This window comes from Harpegnathos saltator, unplaced genomic scaffold, assembly GCF_003227715.2.
Source record: "Harpegnathos saltator strain DR-91 unplaced genomic scaffold, Hsal_v8.6 scaffold672, whole genome shotgun sequence".
NCBI classification, from domain to species: Eukaryota; Metazoa; Arthropoda; class Insecta; order Hymenoptera; family Formicidae; genus Harpegnathos; species Harpegnathos saltator.
In genome coordinates this window covers 119,609-133,827 of record NW_020230507.1, presented here as the reverse complement: position 1 = coordinate 133,827, position 14,219 = coordinate 119,609, and the positions used below count along the sequence as shown (strand labels likewise).

At 48.5% G+C, this 14,219-nt stretch overlaps 1 protein-coding gene across 1 annotated transcript in view; it reads left to right on the top strand.

Annotated features, from left to right (window-relative positions):
* The window catches only part of Dscam3 (Down syndrome cell adhesion molecule 3), a 126,029-nt gene that overhangs the window by 51,883 nt on the left and 59,927 nt on the right, over positions 1 to 14,219 (top strand). The gene's annotated exons all lie outside the window — the stretch shown is intronic.

Here is a 14,219-nt window from a genome sequence, read left to right as displayed (position 1 = left end):
GAGTGAGTTTGCAGGCCCGAGAGAGCGAGCGCGCGCTCCCCACATCGGTGTGTCGCTAGTAATGAATAGGACATAAATCTGCGGGGGTTTTCTCTCTCTCCCTCTCTCTCCCTCTCTCTCTCTCTCTCTCTCTCTCTCTGCGCCGATAGCTTTCCCGGGATTTCTCTTTCTCTCTCCGATTCTTGCTCTTTCTCACCCCCCTCTCTCTCTCTCTCTCTTTCCATCTAGCGCCATTTACGCGCCTATAGACGCGGATGAGCGAGAGCGAGAGAGAGAGAGAGAGAGAGAGAGAGGGAGCATGTCGGCGGGGAATTTTCCAGAGCGACGCGAGTGGACGTAATGGACGTCCACTTTTCCGAATACGCGTTCTTCCGTTTCCGCGACAACGCCGCAGGAAGTGACGGAGACGGGTGGGTTTTATTCGCCGGTGGATAAACGATGGGGCTCCGATGGAACGACGGAAGAAGCGCTTCGGACGGCTCGGCGCGCGCGTTCGCGCTTCTCTTGTATTTTTTTTTCTCTGCCTTCTTTCCTCTCCGCAGCGTCGCGGGGAATATTGTGTGCGCGCGCGCGCGAGTATCGGTCGATTCTCGCGAGAGATTCGCGGCGAGCGTTTCGCGCGTAGTGGCGACGCGGGAAAGTGCGATAAAGTAGCGAGTCACTTATTCGCACCTCTTTTACTGGGGAAACGGCGCGGCGTATATGCGAAACCGATAGCGAAATGTGACTCGGTGAATCGTTCGTCCTCTCTATCTCTCTCTCTCTCCTCTCTCTCTCTCTCACTCTTCTCCGACTTTCAAGATGGCAACTTCGAACTCGTAATCGAGCGGCGTGGCGGAATGAGGAAAATAAAAGGAGAAGAAAAGGCGCGCGAATTTGTTTGGCGCATGTCGCCGGACAGTTTGAGCGACGGCCGCGCAAATGCACTTCCGCCCCATCAGGCTTGCCGTTCGCGCGCTACATCTTTCGCGTGTGGCCACCTATCGATATGTATTATTTCACAACCGCGCGATAACAGTCGCATCGGAGGGAGTGCAGCGATGCAAATTCTAGATCGAGTCTGACTCGATCACGGGCCAATACCCGCAACGATATTACTTTCTGGTCACTCTATGCTACATCTCGGAGATCGTTTCCATCTCGCCAAGAGTACGGAGGAGAGTACGTGGAGAGGATCCGCTTCCGCGCTCCGGAAGCAGGATAGAGCGAGAAAGACGGACGGATCGGCCAGGCGGCAGGTTTAATTTCCGGTCGGATAAATTTTGAAGTGGCGAAAAGCCGATCGCGCGCGATTCGATGGTGGTGGCGAGGAAACGAGCCGAGAGAGGAAGAGAGACTGGGACAGAGAAGGAGAAAGAGAGAGAGAGAGAGAGAGAGAGAGAGAGAGAGAGAGAGAGAGAGAGAGAGAGGATAAGAGAAAATTTATATAAACACCGCGCTAAAAATAAAATAAATACGCACGGGATCACGGGAGACACGTTATCGCACGAGACGCGAATCCAAGTTTCATGTTCCAAAAATCGAGTTCTCTCAGCGGTCGTTGCCAATCGTTACCGAAGACGATAATGCACCTAGAGTTCTTTCCCTTGGGATATTTTCCCCGGTCGCCAAAATGTTTTCTTCGCCGCTGCGTGCTATTTCGCTTGTTTTTCCACGGGCGAGTTATCCGACCTTTCTCGTTTGAATAAAACCATTTCAGAGAACGGTCGAACTGCTCGAGGACATTCACGATTACAATCATATTTTGTATTAAGTAACTTTGCTCGTGCAACCGCCGCGAATTTGCCGCGGCGAAGTATTTTGTCTCGTCATTCGATATCCGCGCGCGCGCGCGCATGTCTACTCAAACATCTTCGAAAAGTGATCTTGACCAGTTCTACAATTTTTTCATCGTTCTTCTCTCTCCTTCGGAGAGATTCGGTGACTAATGACTAATATTGCGCCGCGATCAATAGTCGATAGCCAATAGTCGATAGACACTGAATGCTTAATAAGTATATGCAACAATTACGTTTTGCGATATTCATAGTGCTCAGTCAAGTATGACGTAACTCAGTAATGTATTTATGGCGATACTAGACGGGCCATCGGTATCGTACCCATAAATTTATGATGCTAATTGCATAATGAATGCAGACTATACGTATCGGGCGTAATTAGTGTCGTTAAAAAGACAGACAAATGTTGGAACTGGAACTGATCGAAACGTGTTTGTTTCACGACGGGTTTTGCGACTCGTAATTTTAAGTTGTACGAGAAAGAGAGAGAGAGAGAGAGAGAGAAAAAGACGACTAAAAAACGCGGCGAAGGAAGATTTCCGACTTTGGGGAAAGAAAGTACGTTTGTAAAAATCGGTTAAATATTAATCTGGCTTCCGTTTAACTTCGCTTTCGCGAATAGAGCGGCCTGAAAAATTGAACCTTACTGCGCTGCTGCGTGGTGAAGCAACGCGCAATAAATAATTTATAATTTTGAGATCTCGCGATATCGAAACAAGCAATTTAATAACGTGAAATGGTAATGGACTATGCCTGACTGACAGCAACAACAGTTTCCGCAATTTCGTGCAGCATAAAATATACTTACTAATTAACGAGTAATTTATTTATGGAATAATATTATAATAGGATGGATAATTCATCGCCGTATTTATCATTTGATCAGTTGATTCCGATATTACCTGTTTCATTATTAACTGCCCGCTACATCAAGTAGCTGCTAGTAGCCCATCGAGTAGTCCATACCAATTATACAGATCATGTATAAAATATATCATTAAGTAGCGATCCGAGCACACAATCTAACCGCAAGAGACAGTTTCGCGAGACAGGACCGTTAATAATTCACAGAGAGAGAGAGAGAGAGAGAGAGAGATACGTCAGAATCGATTCTCCTTCTGTTCTCCCTCCTCATTTCACGCCTCGATTTCTATCGCGACTGTCTAACTTTACCAACTAAACCTCGTTTACTGGAGTGAAACAATCCAGCGTTTATTAAGAGCGGCGATTGTCTCAGCTTTTCACAACGAGCTCCGCACTTCAACCCGCCGCAACTTCGTTAAAGGCGGAGTTGTATCGATTATACTGACCCTCGCGCGCTCTGGATCCTTTTGCGGCGCTGTCATAACGGCGGAGTCAGTGCGTCGACTCAGCTCCCGGCTCCGGCTATGAATGACCGCGCTGGCCGCTTTCTCAACCGCGGTGGCGCGAGAGTGGGGGCAAGGCCGCGTGACGTGTTTACGCACGGCGGACCTACTCCCACGCTATCAGCTGACCGTGCGCGAGCACGTGCCTTCGTCCGACCACGCCTCTTCGCGTCTCAGTTGCTTCACGCGCGTGCAGCGTGCAGCGTACAGCGTTCGCTCGCAGCCGTGGCGAGCGAGCGTGTCGGAATTTTAAAAGGCCGTAACTCGCGAATGAATCGACGTAGAGGCATGAAACAAAAAGCAATCTTCTTGGCGAGCGTCCGCGCTATTCTTTTATCGCCGATTCGGCGGACGACTGCAGTGAAACGCCGCGATAAATTTGAACTGGAAAACTCCCTGGGCGAGACGCGAATACCTCTCGTATTCTTCGTGGCGGAATTGTTTACATTATTCTTTTCGTCCCTCTTTTTATATGCTTGCGATGGAAGCAAAACAGTGGTCAATCTGTAAAAGGTCTCCCTCGCCGTGTGGTTGGACGAGTTATCGTTATTGTTTTTAAAGATTTTATCGTTCGGTAATAAATGGTTTTTAAATGTTCAATATTGATTTATATTTACGATAGATTGATTGTGCGTTATATACCGCTCGGGAGCCGATGAACACCGTTTAGCCGTTATTAAAAAATTTTCGCGAGACCAGTGACTCGAAAATTTCCTTTTATTTCACCATCGTTATTAATATTTTGTCATTATTAATATTTCGATATTAAAACGTGCGTGTGCGCGTATAACAACGAATGAGGTATTTGCCGTTACCAGCATCTTTCGACGGATCCATATCTCCCGGCAGGATATAAAATCGCGAGAGCAACAATCATAAAACACGCGGGATCGTTGTCGTAAAGCACCTATATGCTGAAATCGCTTAAACAAGCGGCGATGCTTCTCCACTGCGATATACGCGATGGAGCAAAACAGAATAAAAAAGAAAAAAAAAAAAGAAAAAACGAATATCTCGGAAACGTTTAGTTCGCAAACAGTTTTTTTTCTTTTTTTTTTTTTTTTTATAAAAAATGTAATCTGGCAATATCGTACTGCACTTGGAATTGTGCGGAGTAGTTCACGGTTGAAGAGATATCTGCGATCATTTTGGGATACTTGTTTTGAACCGCAGTATCAATGAAATGCTGCGGACGGCGCAAAACGGCGGGACGACTTCCGGTCGTCGAGTTTCGGCAAACACGTTAATAACTTTTGACGAAGCGGATATCCGTATTTACGCGGACATCATATATCCGTGTTTGCGCCGTGCCAGGTAACCAACCAGAGTCGTCTTTGCTGCTTATGCACGGACACACTATTTGCATCCACCGAGCGACTGTGGTGCTTTTTAGCAGCGGCGAAAGTGTCGGCTAAGTTAGACCGCCGCGAGCCGGTCGACTAACCGACCTCGTTATCGAATTTATGAAGATCCGGCGCGATTCGCGCACGCAGAGATCCTCCGAACGGATTTCTATCCCGCGAGCGCGAGTTACGGGGAAAAGGCGACGGCGAGGGGGCGAGGGGAAGGGAGGAAGGGGGAAGACGCGGCAAACAATTTCACCAGCTTGCTAGTCACTAATCAGCACTTTGGCAGCGAGCAAACGCTGATGAAAAATTCTCATTGAGAACCCGAAAGCGCTCTCTTTCCGTTCGCGGCTGTCTCTACCCCGCCGGCCGAACAATATCCTTTCTTCGCGACGACGTAGAAAATCGAAAAGTCGGCCGGGAGACAGGCGGAAGAAAGGGCCGAACGAGAGCTAAAAAGGAGACGTCCCCATTCAGCAGTAGCTTAACGATCTATCCTTTCGGAACGACGGCACATCCTCCGACGCTCCCGCAATCCCCTGCTACTCCGCCTGCCGCTCCCCCCCCCCTCCGTACCGAACTACCATACCACCGCGCCCTGCCACTGTACCTTATTCCCCGTTATTTCTTTCCTTTCGTTTCGCCTTGTTCCTTATTCCCGCTTTCCCTCTCATTCGCAGCCCGGTAATTTCCAACTATTCGAGAAGAATTAAGCGATGCGAGGAAACGAAGATACGCGCGTACGGACGAAGAATCTCTAAAGAGAGAGAGAGAGAGAGAGAGAGAGAGAGAGAGAGAGAGAGAGAGAGAGAGAGAGAGAGAGAGAGAGAGAGAGAGAGAGACGAGGTTACTACTGGACTAGTTGGCCACGCCAACCAGATATTTAAATGTTGCACGTACATTATCCGATACTTGGATCGATCGATTGGTTAATCTCGATGGTATATTGGTCATAAAGAGAAATACATTTCAATGGTTCGTACATCAAAGAAAGCGATCGTGACCGACTGCGTGACCTCACGCGCTTCTCACGATATCTCAGTAAAAGCTTCCCGCGGTACCCTCAGTCCCGAGTTTACCTTCGTAATAATAATAACTCCGCGAATTTGATCGGGCGATTTTCTCTGCGAAGAACGCAATCGATACGCAAACGTAAGAGTAAAAGAGATCGATGCGGGTGAGAGTGAAAGATGCGGCGAATAGTAATCGCGGCGCATGAAAGAGTAGTAATGTGTCGCGGTGAATGGAAGAATACTAAAAGGACCAAAAGGAGATTCGTAATATCATCGCGAAATCATAACAACGCAGGCAAGATACTCGCAAATTGCAACTTGCGAGTACTCATGTTCGGTCGGGTAACTCTGACGTGCATTGTATAGTGCTCAAAATAATCAGGGCGTATAATCAGAGCATACAAACAATTAGAGCGTGCTGAATAAATATCGTCTTATATCCATTAATATAATGAACAGTTCTATATTACACATTCTATTAATTAGTTGCGTAGCTTGAATTAAATATAAAGGCAGATAATTAACTATAATGTTAAATTTATGAAGGAAAATTACTCGACTCGAATGATACCCAAACGTAGAAAAAAGTGGTTCTCTAATTATTTTGAGCTCGATATATTTTTCATTTAACGGCATAAACAATAGAGTAAAAATTGTCATACAGAAATTGATAAGCGCAATGACTGAATCGCATTGACAGAAATTTGTAAAAATCCACCACCTGTGTTTGGTAACCCCCAAATTCTTAATGTTCATTTTTCTTTCATTGTTCACATGTAATTATGTAAAACATTGACAATTAAAATTGTTCACTCACCCAACGTCTCGCAGCGTCAGAGCTCGGCCACGTTCTGCAAGATCTGAAATGACAAAGCAACACGATTCGATTAGTTGAATTGAGAAATTCGGCTTGACAAACAAGCGCACATTTCTATATAATCGTGACTAGAGTCAGTTTAATGGCTAATATCTCGGTAAATTCGACGGCATAAAGGATGAAGAAAAAAGATATACAAAATCAACGAACATACCTTCGAGCCGACTCTGCTGTGCCCGAACCGGATCCTCCGGTGCGGCAACGACGTCGGAAACCGGAACATCCTTCCATCGTCGTGCGACGAGGCGGCAAGCTCCGATCTGAAACGAAAAGTATTTTTCTAGATTAGTCACCGCGATAAGTGCAGCAAGCGGAAGATACCGAAATAAATATTCTGTATCAAAGATGCGGGACTTGACAGCGTATTTTTCGTGTAAGTCTAACGAGAGTAGAAAATGATTAGTCACCCGTATAAAATCTCAAGAAGCCCCGGATTCTTCACGACACTCCCAGAACAATGAACGAACGCACTACATAACGTGACTAGCCGGACACACGTTCCGATCGCTTCGGAAAAGACGAAAATAACGCGCCGCGTTCTTCAATACGTTCACCTCCGCGTCTAAGACTGGTATGACGGCAGGAACCTCGCATACCTACGCGGGTCATTGTTGTGAAGGTCGCGCGACCTTCAGCCGTTCGAGTAACGCTCGGAAGCTCCGTCGCGATGTTTATTCAATTATTGACGCACGACGCATTATAATATTAATGGTGCGCATTAGTTTACAGTTTTAATGATTCCGTGCGTATTTCGACGGCGCTAATCGCGCGGCTCTTATATGATATACAGCCGCGATACGGTTATAAAAATTCGATAATTGTAACACAAATGTGATAACACAAAAGCTTGTCGATGTCGACGAGAAGTTTTAGTAAACTTCAATATTTATACGTAAGAAAGTAAGAGGTAAACACAGCTCACGAGCGGGAGTTGCAGAACCAACAACTTCTGATTCGTAAGAACAAACCGCGCTACCGAGTCAGCGCTATGCGGTTGTGAAATTTTAGATTCGTATTAATCATCAGCACGCACACATACAAATCATCTCTCAGTCGAATTTAAAAGATTACCGGGGAATCTCGAAATATAACGTTATACAGATTATTGTGTGTTTTCAGATATATTACAAATATTTGATTATTGTTTTTTTTCTCCATGTTGAGATTTGGAGAAAGAGAATTATTTCGCGATTATTGAATATTTGGTCTAGCACTATTTATTTGTATAGCTGTAAATTACACGATTAATATATTTCTTACACGTTATTTAAATTATCACACGATGGTATTGTCTAGTATTCGATATGTACTACCGAAATGCGAATAAGAACGACCGAGTCGAGATGTCTGAGTAATAATCTTTCGGCGAAGTAAAGTACGATGCCTGTTCATCCTTCTCTCGCTCTCGCTCTCTTTCTCTCGTTTGCGGTCTCTCTCTCTCTCTCTTCGGAAAGTGTCCTGCTTTATGAAGGATTATATCCGGCAACGGTGAATGTTAGTCCGATACCCCTTTTACGCGTAAGGAGGCTGTTAACGAAGCGAGGAGTTAATTGCGCGATTGTGTTTCAGCGGAAAGCGCAGTATTACGCAGAAATACCCTCGCGCTTCGCCTCGGAGTCGTTTATGAATTCACATTGTAGGTAAAACTCGTAACGCAGATTCAAAAGCGGCGAAAGCTCGAAAGCCCTCTTGATATATTGATGCCTTCCGCGGCATTAAGCGCATTTTCAATGCGTAATGAGTGTTTTTATACGCTCGTTACATCTTTTAATGGGCGCATTGCAGAAGGCGTTTTCCTTTCAGCGACGTTTCAGCGAATATTAAAGCTCTAAAAGTATTAAAATTAATTCGCGCTTGTAAGACGGAGAGCGACGGAGAGACACATTCGTAATGACCGCGCGCGTTCGCCGGTTTTATCGTCGGACAGTCGTTACGCGGACTGCTTGAATGTAAATGACTTTTTGGATCCCGCACCAACGGCACAATCAAGTCGTTTTAACCGACTCTCTCTCTCTCTCTCTCTCTCTCTCTCTCGGAACTCGCTATCGGGCGAGGTCTGATTGATACGGATCACCCGCCGCGAAAGGATTGATTTCGAGTTTGTTAGTGATCCCCCAAAAGACCATAACGCGCTTGTAAATTTCATGGGAATACGGTTATCCTTCGCGCAGCCATGAAATCTGAAAAGTATATTTTTTATTTACACCCTTGGCGAGAGCGCGCAGAGTTCCGGAAAATTGAAAGCCCGGAACTACAAAAACGTGACAAAGCGCCGAAAATTCATCGCGCGGAAACATTATTATCCCGAAATATCATTTTTTTCGGAGATTTCGCGCGCCGAGCCGCGCGCGCAGTCCCGGAAAGCCGCAATTTGACAAAAGAAAAAAAAGAAAAACAAACGCGCCAAAGGAACGAACGGCCAGCTGAAAATTTATGAGAGCAACCTGATTCTGCTTGATGACGTTTCGTGTCGTTCTCGCGTGTCACATTCCGCCGCGTTTGCGTTATTGTGATTTTCCCGGGATTTCTGTGTACTTTTTAAAATATTCCGGAAAAATGACACTTCAAAGCGATGACACCATAGGAATTTTTCCACTGCGAATTTAAATACTCATTTTTCCAGGAAAAATACGCGTACTAGCACGTGCGCGCGCACTGAAATTTTTCCGCCGATTTTCGAAAGATCCGTCGCGATATAACCGCTTTCGATCGAACCGCGCTCTGCGGTATTGCATGAAAGCAGAAAGCTTAGCGCGAAATATATCGGGTAGCGATATATCTCGAGCGCGCAACGCAGTTTTTCCGTCGCTTTTAATCCCGCGTACCAGCGATGCTATTATTGCCTACAATTCAAGCACACGTTGACAGCCGGCAGTCGATTATTTTCCCCGCGGTGAAACATTCGTTCTCGCGGTATCTCGTAACCAGCGAGACTAGCTTCTCTCTCTCTCTCTCTCTCTCTCTCTCTCTCTCTCTCTCTCTCTCTCTCCCCCTATTCCTCACGTTCGTTAAACACCATCCGAATTTATGCTTTATGCGATCTGACGGTGTAACGAGCGTGCGAGCGAAACTTTATCGGATTACAATCAGAATACCCCCCGCAGCTTCGTTGCTTTCGATTCGATTAAAATCGTCCGGACTTCTCTATTATCAAGACTAGCTGGTCGGCCTCTCTTTTTATCTCCGTCCTTGTCGTGCGCTCGCTCGAGGGACGCTCTCATTCGGAAGAGTGACGAAACAGTTTTGCGAGCAGCGCGTGATCCGCGCGGGAGCGAATTTGTCGTCCGAGACGATCTCTCTCATTTCCGGGAGGACTTTTTTTTACCCGCGTTACGCGCACTCACAGACGCCGCGCTATCGGGGCACATTATTCGAAAGGCACTACGAGCACCACGTTCGTTCTCGTCGGAAAATTCTCGAACAGAACACGGCCAGCCGTGCGCGATTGCGATGCATGACGTGCGTGGAGCACGGCTGTTCCATATAAATCGCATTCGAATCACTCCGCGGCTTGGAATCTCGAGAGCGCGCCGTGCTCGAAACATTCCGCATTTGATAAATCCTCCGCCGCCGCCGCCGATGACGACGTCCGGCGTACTCTGCACTTGAGATCATTCCCGCATTAACGAGCGAACCGAAGTGTCATCCTGATACTTCGGCGCGGTTTTCGTGATATATGATGGTGATTGCGCGGTGCTGAGGAATGACGCGCGCTGAAACACCAACGAAGTTTCGTTAACGACGCGCCACGTATACGCCGCGGCATCCGACGCGCAAAGAGCGCCAAGTCATTCGAACAATCTCCCCCCCCCCCTGTTACTGTTATCCTTTACGTTCCTCGTGGCCCGTGGCCCTTGCGCGCAGGGGACGCGTTCTCGGAGGAGACGTGATTTCTCGTCTTGCTGCATTTTACGACTCGCGCAACGGAAATTGAGAGAGAGAGAGAGAGAGAGAGAGAGAGAGAGAGAGAGAGCGCGCGCGCTTATAAACGCGTCGCGCACGACGCAAATATACATACACGACACGTCGCATCATTTTCCATTATCCGACCGCGAATTTCGACGAGCTCGGGTCCGTTCGAAAACGCGCGCATGCACGACGGCGTGTGCGTGACGGGGGGGGGGGGAGACAGAGAAACGACGCGCATTCGTCGCACTGTCGGGGAATTATCGTAATAAAGGCGAAACGATGAGAATAAAATCGCCATGGAAATTCTGCGCGACGGTTGCGCGACGGAGCGCAAATAGAGGCGGAGGAGCGGAGGAGAGAAAAGAAAAGAAAAGAAAAGAAAAGAGAGATATAGCTGTGAGCTTTTTTTATATTTACTCGAGGCATTACATCATCTATATATGTATATATATCGCACACGCAAACCCGGCGCGCTGTGCTGCTGTTCATACGTGCGCCGCGCATGCCGTATACTATGCAAGCGAGTCACGCAACGGTCGGCCGCGCCTGTAACGAAGTAAAGAAAGGGAACGTTTAATTAAAAAATTCCTCCAGCAAATTGATTCGTTTCGGTATCCTCGGTAGTTAGGCGGGGCCAGTCGATACGCCGTTGCCGCCGTAACCGCGATCGGATAGTTATAAGGAGTTTTTGCTATCATATCGTTAAATTAATGGCGCGCGACTCGGAAACCGCGGCTCAAAGTGCGACGGGACTCCCCCGGATACATTCCGCGATTTCAGTCCCTTTTTGTCCCGTATAAATCGTGCTTATAATCCAGGAGCGCGCGACGGGTATGTCGATATGTGTCGGGGAACACGTTCTACGACGTACGAAACAAGCGAGAACGGATGGGAAAAAAGAAGAGAGAGAGAGAGAGAGAGAGAGGGAGAGAGAGAGAGAAGAGGGGAGAGACAAGGAGAGAAAAAGACAGATCCTTGATCTCCGATTGCTCTTTCCGTCGCGTTCGTGTGACTACAATGCCTGGGAAATCCGTCTGGCGGAACGCGGCACGCGGAAGCAAGAAACGCTTCCGAGAGAGCGGAAAAATAGCAAAGCGGCGTCGCGTCAGCGAACACATGTAAAGAACAAGTAATAACTCGTTATAACTAATAGTACGTCTACGCGAGAGTCGTATGTACGTTACGGCTCGCGATTGGCTAAGTGGGACTGTGGGAGTGCTTCGGTCGCGCTGTGTACGTACACACACACACACACACACACAGTTACATATGTACATAAACACAAAGCATACTTTAGTTTTGACGCGGCTCGCGTGCGCGCGCGCGTTCACGACGGGGCTTGAGATAAATGAAATTCATAAGACGGGATATCCTTGAGAGACGGGACTTTCCCGCCCGGGTGGGCGATAGTTTCGCGCAAGGCGAAGTGAGAGAGGAGAACGGCGGGGTTAGTGTGGGGGTCAGGGGGGCTCGTGCAACAAGTGACGTTATTAGGTTGGCGCCGGAGGGTTGGCAAGGGAGGGAACGGCGAATCATAATGCATAACTCTTGCCCGTCCTTGTCTTACTGCTCGCGCGCGGCCATTCAACTTCTGCGGAATTGCTCTGTGCCAGCTTAACGCGAGGAGCGCTGCCCCTTGAACGCGGGAAATTAGCGGATGCCCGCTGAACTTTTGGCGCCGGAGCTTTTTCATAAAAGCGCCTCGGTCTCTCGGTGACGAGAGAGAGAGAGAGAGAGAGAGAGAGAGACTCGGCAGCGGGCTTTCGCGTCGATATCGCGATCGGTGTGCCTCGAGCTGCCTGCGAAAGCCCGACGGACGGATTCGCGACGGGACGGGGTGTAATTCGAGACATTTATCGTTACTTTAGACTCATGATGCACTCGATGACATCGGGAGTATTGAAAGCTTTTGATAAATCGTACGAATCGCGATGGGAGTTCTTCGAGAGAGAATCGAGTCCGAGAGGAACGAGTCCCACGGTTTTGCAGGAATTGAATCCGGAAGACAAATGATCGATTCCTCAGCCGAGTTTTCGATAAGCGGAATAACCCGCAATCCACCCGTTCCACGCATTCCGTACCGTTTATCTTAATATCTCCGATTATGATATCGACGCTCAACCTCAAAAGCTCGTTTGCGCGGTGCCAAGTTACGCCGAGAGCTCATTCGTCCTTGTCGCCCGATATGGTAATCGGCCGGTCTGCGAAGACGTGCCCCGTCCTAGAAAACTAAATTCCCATTCCGCTCCCACGATGGTGGTCGCGGACCGCGAAAAGAGACCGTCACCGTCACCGCCGCCGCCGCCGCCGCCGCCGCCGCCGCCGCCGCCGCCGTTGGCAACGGCCGGGGAAGACAAAGAGGCTTTATTATGCGAGAAGAGCGATGGAAATTGAGAACGGCGAGAGCGGAGATTGGCAAGGACGCCGGGTGTTCCCGCTGGCGTCGAACGGCAAAGACGACTACCTTATATCCGCAGAACTCGGATTATTACCGCTCAAAACGGTTACTCCGCGTCCCTCTCTCTCTCTCTCTCTCTCTCTGCTTTTTTACATAATAGCTTGATAACTTATTTATCAGTTAATCATGGCTTACTCTTAGATTCGTCATTCGATGTGTCGAGTTTTGTACAGCCGTGTTCGCTAACATGCGTTTACTTTGACTGCAGTTTAACTTGTTCCACTCATCTCTCTAGATTCGACAGATAGAGAGAGGGAGAGAGAGGGAGAGAGAGGGAGAGAGAGAGAGAGAGAGAGAAGGAGGGGTAAAGAATCGATTAAACTGTGGCTAAAGTTAATATTTGTTATTTAACAACTCGTCTTCCCCTGTCTCTCTCTCTCTCTCTCTCTCTCTCTTTCTCTCTTTCTCTCACCACTTTCCTTACGCTTTCCCGTGTGACTCTCCCGAGTATCCGCGGCGATCGAATGATCCGCACGAGCCGTCTGGAGAGACAACCGTGATAAAAAGTAGATATAAAAGTCATCATCCGCCGACACACCTAATGCTAAGCATCGTAAAACCTCTATCTCGCCGGGACGCGCGAATAAAAGGAGCTCTTAGAGCCGGAAGAGTAATCTTAAGGATGTTGTGTCGGCTTAGATACCGTATGATTGAAAAATATCCTACACGTGTAACACTGCGGCGAACGGGCGCAGCGGCGAGGATGGAGTGTAAAAAGAAGCGGGTGGCAAAAAGAAGGGAGTAGAGAGAGAGAGAGAGAGAGAGAGAGAGAGAGAGAGAGAGAGAGAGAGAGAGAGAGAAAAAGCAGGAGAAAGCGACGGGCGACAGGACCACCAGCACCGCCATGCCGTCAAGCCAGTCGTCCTTTTTCCGCCTCGCGGCCCCCTCTGTCTCTCGGCACTTGATTTCCGTCTTTCCCATTTTCCTCTTTCGCTCTCCGTATCTCCAGCCCTCCTCTCTCTCTCTCTCTCTCGCCCTTCCGACCCCCCGCCTACCCCGGCTGCCATTTTTGTTTGTATTTCGCGGTGATCGTGGACCGGAAACGGACGTCCGCGCCGTGAAAAATGGCCGCCGTTGCGCTTCCGGCACGGGAACGAGCCCCTCCCACCCTTCCCCTCGTCCACCGCGCAGTCCCCTGGCCTGAATCCTAACCGACGCCCTCGTCCCAGGCCTCGTCGACGTAACGCGCTTTATCCGACCGACCCTCGCGGCGCTCTTCCACCTTTCTGCTCTTTTACCGCTGTCCTGTCCGACTTTGGCCATCGACCTGCGCGGCCAAACCGTGTCCATTTTTGACGCAACGCGCGCTACATGTGTTTCGGACGTCGCGCGCAAACTAAGCGTTTTATCACAGTTCCGTGAGCTGTCCGCTCTCGCGTGATTATAGTAATTGTCTGCTGACACTTTCGCGAGCCGCGCTCGCGTTACCGTGCCGCTGACAGCGGAGTACCAGCGATATATCATCCCGTCG